The sequence below is a fragment of the Carassius auratus genome, unplaced genomic scaffold, assembly GCF_003368295.1.
Source record: "Carassius auratus strain Wakin unplaced genomic scaffold, ASM336829v1 scaf_tig00215296, whole genome shotgun sequence".
Classification (NCBI taxonomy): Eukaryota; Metazoa; Chordata; class Actinopteri; order Cypriniformes; family Cyprinidae; genus Carassius; species Carassius auratus.
In genome coordinates, this window is record NW_020528029.1 from 2,099 (window position 1) to 20,000 (window position 17,902).

General features: G+C 36.7%; 1 pseudogene; it reads left to right on the top strand.

The window, feature by feature from the left end:
* The first annotated feature begins 16,945 nt into the window (after window positions 1-16,945).
* LOC113094215 (hepatocyte nuclear factor 6-like) overlaps window positions 16,946-17,902 on the top strand; it is a 1,333-nt pseudogene continuing 376 nt past the window's right edge.

The following is a 17,902-nucleotide window of genomic DNA, read 5'->3' on the forward strand; positions in this document are numbered from 1 at the left end:
CATAAACTGTTTGAGAAATATATCTGAACTGGATCTACTGGATTTTAATATTAAGTGACCGCATATACCAGCTGCTTCTGTCTTCAATTTTAATCTATATAAAAAATGAAATTCATTCATCTTGGCTGCTTTTTTAATGTGTGTACGTATTTATTTATTTATTTATTATTTTGCTCTAACAAGAATTAATCTATATTTAATTAAATCAATTACATTTGATTTTACATTTGATTTGTCCATATCTGCATCTAAACGCCTAAAAACCTAAAACATGCTCTATTATACTATTGTTAGCAATTTCTTTATCGTCCAATTTATCTGGTGTACACACTTTTATTTTCATAATAAACTTGTTTGTTAGATTATACACAGTTACAGTGGTCTATAATAAATATTAACAGGTTTTATTCAAGCTGTTTAGAATGATTGCAGTAGGCTAATTTTTTTTAATGTAAATCCAAAAAAAAAAAAAAAAAAAAAAAAAAAACATTGGAAAACAATGACTGTTGTACTTTTTTATACATTTTGTATAATTTCATAGTTTATGCATTATAGTTATAAAACAAATAAATGTAGCCACTCACATAGAAATCTTAGGCCTTATCCTTTTCTGACAGTTTTAGGGATTTTTAAAAATCCTAAAAAACCCTAATTTGTGCTGCAAATAATAATTTCAAACTCAAAAAGTAAATAGTCAGTTCATGCTTTATAAGCCTTGTCCCAATATTAATAGTCAGTAGTAAGCAGTTTATAAATACAGCTATAAATAGCTTGTTTTTGGTTTATAAGCACATTTATTAAAAAGGAGAGTAAAGGATCAGTTATCTTCCTATGAAAACTAAAAGATAAAAATAAACAAACAACAACACAGATTGATACAGAACAGAAAAATAAATTTTATTGTGGATTTATGATAAAATCAGCCTGTAAATGAATTCATACTCCTCCTCATACTACTCCATACTCCTTTTTCAACATGATACTGAGATATACTGAGATGTTAAATTGTGAATGGGTTTAGGATAGCTTAAATGGTGTTGCCATAGAGATTTATTAATGTAACATAAAAAAATACAATAGTTATTTTACTATATCTTTAAATTTTTCATTCTAACTCTTCATAATTTTTTATATAAGTAGAAGTCCTCATTTGAAGGAAGCACAGTAAGTTTCATAGCTTTTTCATTTTCAAGAGCCAGCCTAAAATTAAAACTATCATAACTTATAAATCAAGCTTGCAATTCTTAGTACCAATAATGGTCACCAGAGGGAGCTATAGGATTACTTTTAAATAATTATTGTAGAAACGAGTATGATTTAAATAATTTATAGAAATCTTTCAAATAAAATAATATGTATTTTAGGAATTTTACTGATAAAAATGACCCTCACTTAATTAGAATAACAAGCTGAAGTATTGTGAACTGTATATTAAGAATAATTCTTTATAGGCTTTATGGACAGATACGTTTTGAGTGACTCTTGAAGGATCAGCACCACATCCTCTTTTACCACTGTTTAAAGAACTAATCTTACAGAACAGGTGTGAATGAATTTTGGATAGCTTGAATGGTTTTGTCGTGGTGATTTTTTGAAATAATAGTAAAAAAGGAACCAGTAAATGTCTTTTTATTTTTTTTAAAGTGCAGCTTCTAAACACTTAAAAAAAATGTACACATAAAAGACAAGTCATTCTGAGGCATATTTCCTCAGAATGACTGGTCTCATGACAATAGTTTCATGACTATACAACACTATATGGATGATAGAAAATAAAAAAACTATCATACATCTAATGTCACTCAGTCCCACTGTCACTGTGGGTAGTGTGTGTGTGTGTGTGTGTTTGTGTGTGTGTTAAGTGAATTAGGTGTGAAACTATCAGGGAGCATTTAGTCTCCAGCGCCAACATTTTACAGAACTGCCACTTTCCTGGAGTCTCCAGAATTACTCGGTGTCCGGCTCTGAGAGACTTAAGATCCCAAAAAATGATTTAATTAGAATACCATGAAGTATTGTGAAATACTGTATATTAAGGCTTTATATATAGGCTTTATAAACAGATTAGAGTGACTCGTGAAGGACCAGCACCACCTCCTCTTGTTCGATGGTTTGAGGAATATATCTTCCAGAATCCAGGATTAAGATTTAGGAGCTCATTTTTATTCCACCTCCTTTCCTGAAAGTCTGTCTTGCAGAATTGACTAAAAATTAATCTTCACATTATTTCCTAATTATTTTGCAATTCTTTTTGTCAGTTCTTCTTGACCTGTTTTTCTCTTCCAGCTTTCCTGGACTATTGTATAGCACTCATAAATGATTAAATAAAAAATAATGGTAGTTATTAAGATTGATATGGTTTGGAATTGGTAAAATGTGCTTGGAAAAACATCACAATAAAACAATGTTTTAATGTTTAAGTTTGGAATATTAACTGACATGAATGAATGCTATATAAATATTGTTCATGTTAACATAATGTTTATGAATGGAATCTTATTGTAAAGTGTTACTAAAGTTATATATATATTGTTCTGTGAATGTGATTTTAAAGTCTAGATGATTCGGATTAACCCTTTACCTGCCATATCCTTTAAAACCTCACTGCCAGAGGGATATTGTGAATGCATGTGCCCGCTGGGCACAGTTTACCTGATGCCACCGGGGTGGCGATGGCACTGGTGGCTTGAGCCCGCCATCGCTGCTTGCAGCTATATTTTTTTTTATTTTTTATTAAACCTTCCGGGGGTTTTTGGAGGCCTTAACATGCTCAAAAACTCTTGAAAATTGGCACACACATTGGAATCTGCGGCCATCAGGACGCCACAGAGACTGGGACCCGGGCGTGGCACAGGGACTCTACAGCGCCCCCTGGAACACAGTCAGAAATCTTGAACCATAGCTCACACACACTTTCATGTATTTATATGAAACTCAGTACACTTATAGATCTCATTGAGCCGAGCAACTTTCGCACTCTATGTCATAGGCTCCGCCCAACAGGAAGTCAGCTATTTAGGGCTGTTTATAAAAAGCATGCTCTGGAATTTGATATACTTGTCATAGGTCTTTTACTTGATTGCCACCAAACTCGGTCAACATGATCTCAAGACATTGGGGATGGAAAATTGCGAGGGGATTTTTGATATCTCGAACGGTTTGCCCGTGGCGAGGCGTTGAAATTATGGCGAGAAATGAGAAACAGGAAATGTTTAATAACATCCACATACATTTCCTGAATTTGATCAAACTTCATTGGTTTGTTCGTTGTATGATACTGATCGTATATATGTGACTATTAAGAGTCAACATTATAGCGCCACCAACTGGCAGCAGGAAGTGTGCCATTTTCCAAATGCTTTGAATTCAGCATCTTATTTTTACTCTATTTACTTAAAACTTCATCAGAATAATGACAAAACACGGCCGATGTAAATCTGTTGTGGGGATATTGATATCTGATATAGTGTTGCCATGGCAACGTGTCAAACTTGAATGTTCTGTTATGGTGAGTTTGAGGCAGACAACAAGCTCAGATTTACATAAAACTCAAAACACATATCAGTATTAGTGATAGCTAGACAATGGCAAAAGCTTTTAAAAGGGCGTGAAGGAGGCACTCTATAGCGCCACCTTTTGTCAAAAGTGGGGGGGTTAGTTTTAGCTACAGACACCAAACTTGGTACATAAATTGTTCTTTTCAAGACGGACAACTTTCTAATTCACAGTCATCAGCTACGACCAACAGGAAGTCGGCTATTTTGATTTGAATATTTAAATTGAGCTCTGATTTAATGCATACTCCTCACAGGGGAAGTACACTATACACACCAAACTTTGTCTACATGAAGAAAAACCATTGAGGAACTTAAATTGCGAACGGATTTTGGTTAGCTTGAACGGTTTTGTCGTGGTGAATTTTTGAAATGACAGTAAAAAGGGAAACATTAATTGTCTTGTATGTTTAAATTGCAGCTTCCAAACACTTCAAAGCATTTTTTTATACAAAGATCAAATCATTCTGAGGAAATATGCATAGTTTCACGACTTTACAACACTGTATGGATAAAAGAAAATTAAAAAACTGTCAGACTTCTCAACTGACATGATCTCACTCTGGCCACCCTGTCTGTGTGAGGGAAGGGAGGGGGAGAGGGAGGGGGAGTGTGAGGGGGTTGGTGACTGTGACAGTGTGTGTGCACTGTAGGGAGGGGCTGTCTGGCAGAGAGAGAGACAGAGAGACCTAATCATCCCTTTAATAATCAGGAAAAAAAAAATCTGTATTTTAAATTGTTATTGTTTTTGTTGTTGCTAATGGTGGTGTTTTTTCCTTTCATTACAGGTTAAGAAATCTCTTAGGCCTTATCCTTTTCTGACAGTTTTAGGGATTTAAAAACATCCTAAGAACCCTAATTTGTGCTGCAAATAATAATTTCAAACTCATTTGATACTGACCTATGACAACCTGTGACGTGACATGACATTTATTAATCTCATGGATGTAACAGTAAAACTCTTCAACTGACAGATAAAGCTGCAATGCAAGCAAAACTATTTCACAAATGCTTATAGGTCATTAAAATCATTACAAAACACTAATACATTATTTAAGGATTTGGTAACACTGTAAAATAATGTCTAATTTGTTAACATTATGCAGTATAACATAGTATGCAGTCTTCGTAGGGCACCAACTCCCAGAGGGGGCACCATCCCAGTTGCTCAAAAAAAAAAAAAAAACATGCGTCATTCTCCCATCCGCGCTCGCGACCGCTCACACCTCATGTTTGCGGCTGAATGTTCGTAATTGATGGATGGACATCTATGCCTGGGTATAGGACATCAGCAATCCGGCACAGAGAAAAGAAAACTAAAGAAAATAAAACAGGCATAAAGTTGTCTTGACATTGGACTTTCTAGAGTCTCAAATTTAGGGCCGGTCTCTAAAGTTACATGTGATATTGTTATACACTTTTCTAACGTCAGTAGCATTTGAAGAGAATGACTTACAGTCATAAAAACAACTGTAATTGTTCATCTAGGTGACAGCTATAATGCACCATTAAATTGAATGTTTGATATTTATTACAACAAACTGTAAGTCATATGTAAATTATGCAACTTTTTCACATGGGCTCAAATGCAAATTTGAAGCTCAATAGCATTTGAGAAGAAAGACTTGCAGTCACAAAGCAATTGTAATGTGTTCATATAGGTGTCAGCTACAATGCACACCTTATACATTTTTTATAAATATTAAAATAAAGTGTTACTAAAGTTATATATATTGTTCTGTGTATGTGATTTCAAAGTCTAGATTGGTCGGATTAACCCTTTAACTGCCGCATCCCTTAAAACTGATTGTCAGAGGGTTACTGTAAATGCTTATGCCCGCTGGGCACAGTTATCCTGATGCCACCGGGGGTGGCGTTGCACTGATGGCTTGAGCCCGATCATCGCTGCTTGCAGCTATATTTATTATTATTCTTCTTCTTCTTCTTCTTCTTCTCCCGAATGAATCGCATTTTTGAGGGCTTTAACATGCTCAAAAAGTCATGAAACTTTGCACACGCGTCAAACCTGGTGAAAATTTTCGTCTGATATAGGATTCAGAAGAGGGTGTGGCAAAATGGCTCGACAGCGCCACCTATACCAAGAAAATCAACAGCCTTCCAGCTATGTTTCACGTGCATGCACGAAAATTGGCACACATATGTAACACACCAATACCTACAAAAAAGACTCTTGGAGCGAAATTCTAAACCCAACAGGAAGTCGGTTATTTTTAATATTATGAGCATATTTTGTGTAATTTTGGTCATTTCCATGTGTTGTATTTTAACGAACTCCTCCTAGAGAGTTCTTCAAATCAACACCAAATTTGGTATGCCTAATCTAAAGGCCTTTGCGATGTTAAATTGCGAAGATCCTGACTTTTCGTTGAAGGGCGTGTCCGTGGCGGCCTGGCGAATTTCGATGATTCGCCATGAAAAATGAAGTTGCTATAACTCACACATACAATGACCAATCTGCCCCAAACTTCACATGTTTGATGAGACTCCGAACCTGAACAGATTGACATGCCCATATTCAGTTATAGTCATAGCGCCACCTATTGGCAACAGGAAGTGACATATTTTACGCTGCGACGAACTACTCCTAGAAATTTTATGACATCAATGTCTTTTTTGTGGTCAGTCTAATCTAAAGGCCTGTGCGATGTTCAGTTGTGAAGATCTTGAGTTTTCGTTAAAAGGCTTGTTCATGGCGCCGCGACGAAGTTCGATGTCTCGCCATGCGAATAAAAGATGTTATAACTCAGGCATAAGATGTCCGATCTTCCCCAAACTTCACATGTGTGATAAGAGTCCTGGCCTGAACAGATCTTCAGGCCAATATTCCACCGGGTGTGGCAGAATGGCTCTATAGCGCCACCTATACACTTTCAACGGAGTGCGCCTCGAGCTATGTTTCACGTACATGTACAAAAATTGGTACACACATGTAACACTCCAATACCTACAAAAAAGTCTCTTGGTACGAAATCCGGATCCCAACAGGAAGTCGGTTATTTTGAATTTTCCCTTCAAAATTGCTGTTGTTTTTGCCATTTTCAGGGGTTGTACTTTAACGAACTCCTCCTAGAGATTTATTCAGATCAACACCAAACTTGGTCAGTGTAATCTAAAGCCCTTTGCGATAATAAATTGCGAAGGACTTGAGGTTTCGTTAAAGGGCGGGTCCATGGCGGCCTGACAAATTTCGATGTTTCGCCATGAAAAAGGAAGTTGCTGTAACTCAGACATACAATGTCCAATCTGCCCCAAACTTCACATGTTGGATAAGACTCTTGACCTGAACAGATCTACATGCCAATATTCAGTTATAGTCATAGCGCCACCTATTGGCAACAGGAAGTTACATATTTTACACTGCGACATACTACTCCTAGAAATTTTATGACATCAATGTCTTTTTTGTGGTCAGTCTAATCTAAAGACCTGTGTGATGTTTAGTTGTGAAGATCTTGAGTTTTTGTTAAAAGGTGTGTCCATGGCGCCGTGATGAAGTTCAATGTCTCGCCATGGGAATAAAAGATGTTATAACTCAGGCATAAAATGTCCGATCTTGCCCAAACTTCACTTGTGTGATAAGGGTCCTGGCCTGGACAGATCTGAAGGCCAATATTCCATCGAGTGTGGCAAAATGGCTCAATAGCGCCACCTATACACTTTCAACGGAGTGCGTTTACACTTTAAACGGAGTGCGCCTTGAGCTATGTTTCACGTACATGTACAAAAATCGGTACACATATGTAACACACCAATATCTATGAAAAAGTCTCTTGGTACGAAGTCCGAATCCCAACAGGAAGTCAGTTATTTGGAATATTCTCTGCAAAATTAGTGTTGTTTTGGCCATTTTCAGGGGTTGTACTTTAACGAACTCCTCCTAGATATTTATTCAGATCAACACCAAACTTGGTCAGTGTAATATAAAGCCTTTTGCGATCTTAAATTGCGAAGATCTTGAGGTTTTGTTAAAGGGCGTGTCCATGGCGGCCTGACAAATTTCATTGTTTCGCCATGAAATAGGATGTTGTTGTAACTCAGGCATAAAATGTCCAATCCTCCCCAAACCTCACATGTTCGATAAAAGTCCTGCCCTGAACACATCTGAAGGCCAATATTCCATTATAATGATAGCGCCACCTGCTGGCAACAGGAAGATTGGCACATATATGGAATAAACATTGATATATTCTACTTATATTTATGAGTTTAAACGCATATTTCTCACCGTTCACCTATTAACTAAAGCCACTCGCTGCCGGTGAGCCCGGGTGCGAGGGCCCGTTCATCGCTGCTTGCAGCTTTAATGATATTTGTTTCTTCTAAACAGAACTTAAGAAGGTCCTGGGACTGTTCATTAAAAAGTTCAATGAGTATTTTCACTTCATGAGTAACAGTATGCCGAACAGTTTTTGGGAGGATGTGCTTTTCTTGAAGTTTTAAACAAAACAATGCAAAATGTCTCTCAATTAGTGATCTGAAACCACATATTTTTTCAGAAAAAGAGATATTTGGTTCTTCAGAATCAAAAGTTTCCTCGAAATCATTAAAAGTAGGTGAGGTGCCTGGAATCTCCTGATTGTTCTCTGAATTCTCTGCGTCTCTCACGATTTTATGATTCCGAAAAACATGGACACGTAAAGAACTTACTCTTTTGTACCTTTTTTGGCACCCATCGTGGCCACATACAACAAAGAAATGTGGCTCATTCTCATGGAAATACTGCAGGTGTTTGAGGTATTTGTTGTAAGAGACTGTTCTTACATGGCAGTTAGGGCACTGGTGCATTGATCACAGAATACTTGAAGCTCACCCTCAAAAGTTTCACAGAATTCCCCCAAGTCAATATCTTTCAACCACTGGCAAACTTGGACAGAAGTCCAACCTGTGAAGTCTGTCATAACCTGAAGAAAGACACAAAATAACAAAACAAACAAATTAAAACACTAGGATGAATGTAAGCCTATTACCCATCTACAGCAGCCCAGTAATGACAAACATTAATAATTAAAAAATGTAAGCATGTTGACAGTATTTTATGATTGGACACGGACATTTGAACCTTATTTGAACATTTTGATAGTTGGTTGCCAATAAAGTCTGAATGTGTATCCCTCAAAAATTTTTATTTGTTTTCCACTGAAGAAATAAAGACATGGATATCTTGAATGACATAGGGGTTAGTAAATTATCAGGACATTTTCATTTTGAGGTGAACTAACTTAATCCTTTAAATGGACTCTACACTATCAGGCGAGACACTAACGTTACAAGACTACACAGTATCCATGGTAACGATGCAGCTAGCGATACAGCCCGCCACTTTTCGCTATTAGTGATTTGAAAAGATATTAAACGGTAGTGTTATAACTTTATATCTGGAGAAAGTCAAGAAAAGAACGACCCCAGTTAACTTACACTTAAGTTACTTAACTTAACATACAGTTCAGTGTTTGTGAAACAACATATTTATTAGCCAACACGGTTGGTCAGGCTCCTCAGTCAACTAACAGTAGACTGATACTAATCTTAGCATTAATGTCACAAAACACGGTAAAACTTTTGCAAAATACAATGAAAAGTTTCCCCTGACAAGTAACTTAACGTTTATTGTATATTTCACTCGCAGTATGCGCTATGACACTCACCTCGAAAGATATCTTCCGTCTCTTTTTAGAAATGTGTTCGTCGTCGTCGTCCTGGATTTGATTGACGTCGAGTCCAACGGTTTTTCTAGAGTGTTCTTTGAGGAATGCGGCGCTCGCCCTCGCTCACGTGCACCTGAACTGCACAGTGCACGCTATTCGGCGCATACAATATATTTGTTAATTTAATTTAAATGTTATATATATATATATATATAATAATAATAAAAATATATAATATATTATATAATATATTTGTTAATTTAATTTAAATGTTTTATATATATAACATATATTTATGGAAAAAAAATATATAGTTTTTTTTATTGAACTTAAAAAATTCTTGACACATTTTCACATTTTGTAAGTAGAAATTGAAACACGTTTTTAAACATAACTTCTCACTTATTTTAGGCTAATTATTTGAGGCCTATACCTACACAAACAAAAAGCATTGATGAATATGAATATACGTTTTTATTGAAGTTTGTGACATAATTTCGGTATATATCTGACTTCACATCCATACCAAAAAAATTTCTGTGGTCAAAAAGTCTTGTGTGGAGGCCTTTGATATGTGCCTTGTGTTCAGGAAAATCACAGTATTTTAATGTAATTTTTCTAATCCTATCACCAACTAAAGCTAAGACACTTAGGATATTAGAGAACTAATATCACTAAGAATTAGGGGCTTAACAGGTTATTTGCATGGCAGTGGTGCCATATAGCACCATATCCACCGCAAAGAACCGCTGAAGAACCGCTGAAGAACCAAACTGGGCTTAACAGGTTCTTTAAATGGTAGTGGTGCTATATAGCACCATATCCACCACAAAGAACCCCTGAAGAACCGCTGAAGAACCATTATTTTTTAGAGTGTATAACTCCCTTGCCAATGCCAATTTGATTGATTACTTCCAACGTTGAGCGCTGTCAATCAGCGCTCAGTCCACCTCCTATTGGCTAAAGAGGTCCGTTGATCCAATGACACCTGCTATGATTGGACAAATAAAGGGAGTGGGTGAAGACATTGATTTATCTGCGGTATTAGGAGATCAATTAATCCCAATTGTGTGTGCCAGGACAGATAGAAACCAGTGTCTTATTGCTTATGGCTTGTTTCTGCATGAGGAAGATAAGGATAAGGAAAGTCATCGCTTTTCAACTCAAACTCAACTCATGCAAACCGCTTCGACCTTAACTATTTCAATGCAACCGCCGGAAAAAAAAACATTTAGAGCAATCTAAAACGCAAAAAAAGCAATAAGAAAGAAAGAAAGAAAGAAAGAAAGAAAGAAAGAAAGAAAGAAAGAAAGAAAAAGACTGGACAACGGGTAGGGGTGGAGGGTGCTGATTCCTACTTTTCAGTTTAAATAAAGATTGGCGCTGGATAAGGGCCATTAATGGAGAAATCAGACAGGCCCTGCTATGTAGGACAAGAGCTGACTGCAGGGAGGTGAGTGGAAGGATCAATACAGAGTCGATACACTCAACACTGCTCTGTGCAGACACACTGCGGGTGTGAGCGCGTGCGCGCGTGCGGCGGGGTGGAGCGGGCATCTGTGTGGACCTGACCAATCGGGATGAGAATTGTGAATTGCACGTAAAAAAAAAAAAAAAAAAAACTCAGTTGGAACCTATTCGAGGCAGGTGCACGGACAGTTTTAAGGTCAGTCAGAAAATGGAGGCGGTAAATGTTTTTAGCGGCGGCAGGTAGCTAACGGAGTACGGAGACAGCTTAAAGATTGCAGTATGAATTTGGCCGCAATTGCTTTCTCCCCCTCTCTTTCTCTGGGTCACTCTCTCCTTTCTCCTTTCCCCCCTCACTCTCACCGGAATTGATCGAGTATGCCTTTTCAATCCATCTCTTCTTCGCCTGTCGCCTAGCAACCGGTGCTTTCTCGGCTGTGGAGGCTGGGAATGTTTTTTCCCTCTCTATTTCTCTCTAAAGCCTTGTACTGAAAGCCGAAGGTGCGCGCATACACACACGTAGCTACACATATATTGATGACTGTAAACTCACTGCTCTACCAGCAGTAATATAGCTATTACATGCTATAAATGAAAACAATTCACAACACATACAGTATGTTGACTTTGCATAATTGAATAGGATTATTTTAAAACCACAAAACTATATAGGCCTACGTGTTGTTTTTGTTTATATATAGGCCTACGGCTTTTGTTGATCCGAAATTCAATTTGGATATTTATTTATAAATTATGAAATAGTTCAAGCAAGCTTGTTTCAAAGTTAGACTACCTACATTTCTAACGCAAACAGGTGCATGGAGACTGCAAAATGTAATTTTAAATCTTAAGTGCAGACAAGAAGTGAAATATTAATAAACAATCAATACTAAAACATTTTCAATCGCGGTTATCAGTTTCAATTAATTTAACTTTAAAGATCGATTACTGATGATAGCCAATAAAAATTATAATTTCTTAATTATTAATTCTGGTTGAAGAGTTCATCGTTACTAAAACAGACCTACTAAGGTGAAAAGCAGTGAGCTGAGGTGTTTGACACCATTGCGTGGTGTTGTGGATTGTCGACATTTACTCAGTGAGCTACAACCGTCCATCAAATTAGATAAATTGCGCTTGAAGATGTTTCTTTTCATGGCCTTAGCAGTTGCAAAAGTCTAATACAAAATTACATTACATTATTTGTCAACACACCTTACTGTGGCAAACCTGAAAAATTACTGGAAATAAAATATAGCCTAAATATTAATATACAGTGCAACCATAAAGACTTGTTGCATATGAACTACTTTTTTTCTTGCAGCGTTTACAGACTTAGGACAATGTAAAAAAATAGTTTTCATTCGGAAAAATTAGAGGTCAGATAAAAAAGGAAAGTATATGACATCTGTGAAACAGCCTACAATAATCGATAGGCAAATCGATCATATTTAAATGATGCTGGCTATCCGTGAGACTGAGAAAGCAAAGACATGGGTGTTTTAGAATCTGTATTATTCAGTGTGCAGCTAGCCTATATATGATATATTAAAATAATTTAGCCATATTAATGGGAAAAGAACAAGCGAAATAAAACAATAACAAAATAATAATAGTTTATTTCTGTTAATATGGAAAACACAAAGTGAGTGTAAAGTGACCTATTTTATTCAAAAAAATAAGAGTGCGTGAAGTCTTATAATAGTGATCTTATGATGAGGATTTGGCCCACAACAGACTTTTCGGAGCTGAAACTCAGTAAAAGCAAAACGTAAGATAGCCTATAAATAATGTTTTTATAAATACTCTAAACTAAACTATTTAGTATATTTATTATTCATTATTTAAATGATTACAAACATAGTTAAAGAAAGCACATTTCTAAAATGTGGATTAAAATAGCCTATATAAGTTTAATAAACAAACAGTTTTAAATGCCGCGTTTGGCTGAAATGGAGTGTTTTTCTGATGGAAATCTTTATATGGGTCCCTGAGATTTCTGCCATACTAATCGATCAGAATGCGGATATATCGATCAGAGACCAGAGCCATAGATCACATGCCCTCTTTCTCAGAGCATTATCAAATACACAGGTCTCTAAATACACGGAACACACTGAAAATCCGTTCCACGTGCAGAGCAGGGCTCAGTCTGAGAAGAGGATATTCTTATCATCGCAAGAGAGACTTCACAGACTCATCTTACCGCAGAATGTATTTAACGTTCGTTTAAAAATGTTCATTTATAATTCTTTACAAAAACATTTCTTTTGGTGGTTTAAAGACATAGAAATCTATATATTTCAAACAACAAGAACTTTCATATAGCCTATCTAAACAGCTAATTATTAATATATTCTGCAGAATCTATAGTTTTTTTTTTATTTGAAATAATGTATTCGATATATTCAGCTTCTGAATATATCGTGTCAAGAGATATGTGATATCTATATCGTATGCAATAGTTGTTCGGACAGAAATTATAATCTTTTTAAGAATAAATAAAACTACAAGAAAATATGACGTTCCAAAGAACTTGTTTATAATTTAAGTTAAAACGACATTGCAACTAAATATTTTGTCATTGAGTTCTACTTTTGTGCTCCATGTTTTAAGTATTAAGGTAATAAAAGTGTTTCCTCAACGATGATTCTATCAAAACGTCAATTATTTTTTAAGATAAGAAACTAAATTTCAAGTCTCACCTAACTCCATGCTGCAGTGGTCAGTTTCAGCAGGACTGCTTGAATTCTGCCAATAAACCGATTCAATAAGTAAATTTACTTTAGGGTGTGATCGATCAGCTAAGTGATAATAATAATGCAGTCAAGCAAATTTGAGTCTATCTTTGTCACACTTTGTGATAGAAACTGATCAAACCCATAGAAAGATTACCTAAACCTTTTAAAGCACACTAAACAGAAGCCATTTAATCAGCAGTACACACTATTAAATGAACAGCTTCCCAATCGAATGACAGGTTTGAAATGCAAAACTTAAGGAAATAAATTGATTCAATACACATAATTCATTTAAAGAAATTTATTATAAAATAAATAAATAAATAAAAAACTTCCAGAAAAAAAATAAAGTGTTCGTTTGAAGTTCGGAGAGTAAACATTTCTGTTGTACTTTTATTTGTTAAGTGTGCTCTTTGAATATAGGTGTCATTCGATTAAAAAAAAAAAATAGTCATGATTATTGGAAGGCTTACTGCAATTTAAAATAATATCAACAATAATTTGCCATTATGGCCGTGATAAGTAATTTTCAAGAGTTTATTTCTGACCAAATTTTCCATCATAAATGTAATGTGTAAATTGCTTTTGTTGATTTTATGATATGAAATGTACAGATGCATCATTATAATGCAACCAGTGGACACACTTATTATTAAGCAATTGTGTTTGTAGACTCACACCCTTAGAAATGCAAAATAAAATATTGAGTCTCTATGGCTTTTCCTAGTCTCTATTTGGATATCGACAGCTTTAATATTTCATACTATGTGAGCCACAGGGTACGTCTAGCTCATTTGAATATTCGAGCGAAAATTAAATCAGGGTCTGCTCTCTAATAATTTATGCAGCAAGTACAATGTTACATTATAGGCTCCTAGACATTATTCAGAAAATCAAAACACTGTTATTATAGAGTAGTGCAAAACTTTATCCCCTAAAGAATTACATATCTGTTGGGTAGATTTTAAATATGCAGTATGAGCAACCTCTCAACCTACGCAGTCCCACACAAATAATTACAATTAGAAAAACAGTATAAAAACGTGTAATTTTAAAACAAAGGCAAATGTGTTTCTAGGTGCAGCATTTGGTCAAACCATTTTTACAGTTTAAATAGTCCACTTACTGAAATATCACTGAAATACTTTTCCCCCTTATATTTATAAAGAAAAAAGTTTGAATCAAATGATCAAAAGTAGCTCAATCTCACTCACCATGTGTATGGCACGTTTGTATAATTAAATCTGATAACCCCAAATAGACGTTTTTTCCTAACTTTATTATTACAGCCTTTTTTACCTTATGCTTATACCATAGGCTATTGTATACTTTGTCAGTATCTTAAATGTAACGATATACAGGAAACTTATTATAATACTGACTGTACGATGTTTTTACTAGGAAACGCATCAGCTGTTACCGTTCATCTCTACATTAAACCGCATTCAATTATGTTGTCATAGCAGAGCATGATTTTGTAAATAGCAAGGAACAAATCAATGCAATAATCAATTGTGGTTGTGTCCTGATATATGAGCCAGAAATATCTGAACCCTTTTTGTCGTGCAGGCCTATGAACGGGCACCACATACCATACTATCATTGACCCTTGAGTTAATTTAGATGTTTGGAATTAATATAGCCTCCAAAAATAGCATGCAATGAACATTGAAATTAAGGATTATGTTGCATATGGTCAGATACCAACTAGCTGCTTACATAAAAGCACATTCTAAGTTTATGAGAATAGAAATAACGAAGGCATCATGAGTAAAAATCTGCAAGGCTGCAGCATTTGTGAGAGGCCAAATTTATTTTAAATAACACTGATTGCAAGGATCAATAATAAAACAGCAGTCTATCTGGATATTTGCAATGAAGCTAGTGAAGTTAAGCTAAGTTAAACTAATAAAAGTCATTTATTTAGTTGCAGTGTTGTTTTGGTTCTAGTATACACACACATATAACTATTTTGCTGTTCCTCAACCAGCGATAAGATTCAATGGAATTCGACCGAAAATAGGCCTATATCGATGTTTTTCTTCCGTTTTATTTATTGGTGCCAATAAATATGGTCAAATAAATGAGTGATGCTATGATAGTCAATGACAATAGGGATTCTCCTTTTGCGAGTCCATTCTTAGAGAGAGAAAGAAAGAGAGGGAGAAAATAGGCGTATATTACATTTATTGCCCAATCCATTTTGAATAATCAATTTATTGATCTATGACTGAGTGCATTTAATCACAGGCGTAAACCGGAAGTTATCGTCGGGGGGAAAACAATAACAACTAAGCATTGTCGTATCCATTTAATCAAATTAATTTTAGCAGTGTTAACTATTATATCGAAAATAAGAAACAATTAAATATATAGGCTGTATATTTTCAAAAGCCCACGACTTTTGCAGTAACCGAATGTGTTTTTATAAACGGAACAGGCCTATAGTATTTAAATGGCTGAAAAGACATACATGCTCAAGTCTAGTGAATCACAAAGCTAGGCCTGTATGTAAATGGAACAACTAAGTAAAAAAAGGAATGTGATACATTTCCATGTTGTCCAAATCCATGCAGCATCATGGTAACAGAAATATCTCCTCAAAACTTGTCTAATGGAAGTGTATGCAGCCTAAACTTGAGTGAATATGAAATCTGACCTTTTCCTTTTTTTTCTTTCTGTTTTTATAAGTTCATTTTGTTTCTGCTATTCAAGGTGCCGATAATTAAATCACATACGTTTCTGCCACAACATAAAGACTAATAAAACTGCAAATAGCTATTTGTTCAGATAATTACATTTGTGAAACTTTCAAACGTTTAACACACATGATATGATTAACCCCATGTGATGTCATGTCGTCCAAAAGGAATTTGACTATCTTATCTACTTTGGGTTTGGGAAATCCATTAATATTTAACCATTAAGATGTCGCGCGCTGGCGCCAAGTTAAGCAACTTTATCAGGAGAAACCGATGAATCATGTCCATAAAGGAATCCCCAATAATTCACAATAACACTAGTGTCCAAGTGTGCAGGTGTCACCCCATGAAAGTAAAAGACTCGAATTCAGCCTCTTAACTACAGCAGAGGGACGAATTGTGAGAAGTGAATCACCAATATTAGAAGTATTGGTGACGTCAGCCCTAGTGTGAAGCAGAGTGAGTGCACAGCCTTTAAAAAGGCTTTTACATGTTGATGAAGTTTCACTAGGATATTTTTATTCTTTAGAAAACAACTATAGCCTGCTTGAAACACACCAGAAAACCAATAGGCTGAAGAACTTGTATAATGAAACATTTATAGATATATAAATGTATTTATTTATAAAATTACCCCAAAATCCATAAATAAGCATTTTTTTCTGAATAGAAAGAATAGGCTATTTGCTGAACCTGTAGGAATCACCGAAGAACCTTTATTCTGTGCGGTGCGCGCACCCGTGCAAACAGGCACAGCACATCTTAATATATTTGCGCGGTCACGAGGCAAACACTCTCACTCGGTCAGCTTCGACTGTCAGTAGTAAGACGCGCGCCACAGCGACAGATACAAGCGTTTAGACACCAGGCGTACGTACATGTGCGTGGTGAAATGCTGGATTGACTAACACTGAAGATCTCGGGGATCAATGGCGCGCGGCTTTGAGATCGTTTAAAATTTATTGGAAAGGAGAGTGTGAGAGAGAAAGGAAAGAGAGAGAGACAGAGGGAAAAACAGTGTCTTTCAACAATGGAACTTACAATGGAAAACATTGGGAATCTGCACGGCGTGCCACACTCCCATCAAACGGGGGACTTGATGAACTCTCCTCACGCGCGACAGTCAGCGACACATAGGAACTTGGTGTCATCGCACGGGAGGTCAGCGATGGTGTCCAGCATGGCCTCGATACTGGACGGGGCCGGGGAGTATCGCACGGACCATTCGCTGTCCGGTCCTCTCCATCAAGCGATGACTATGTCGTGCGATTCGAGCATGAGTCTGAGCAGCACTTACACGACCCTGACGCCGCTGCAGCACCATTGCCTCCCATATCCAACGTCTCAGAGAAATTTCACCACCACCCGCACCCTCACGCTCATCACCACCCCGCGCACCAGCGTCTCGCCGCCGGGAACGTCAGCGGCAGCTTCACGCTGATGCGAGATGACCGGGGCCTCGCGTCCATGAGCAACCTATACGGCCACTACTCCAAAGACTTGTCCGGGATGGGACAACCTTTATCGCCTCTTTCCAACGGCCTTGGGTCTTTGCACAACTTCAACAGACTCTGAACGCGTACGGTCCGACTCACCTGGGGAACGATAAGATGATTTCCACGGGGAGGCTTCGAGTCCCATGCTGTGATGCTCGGTCGGGGAGAAGAGCACCTGGCGCGGGGTTTAGGGGGCCATGGGGCGGGCATCATGTCTTCTCTCAACGGCATCAACCACCACCACAGTCACTCACACTCTCAGGCGAACGGGTCGGT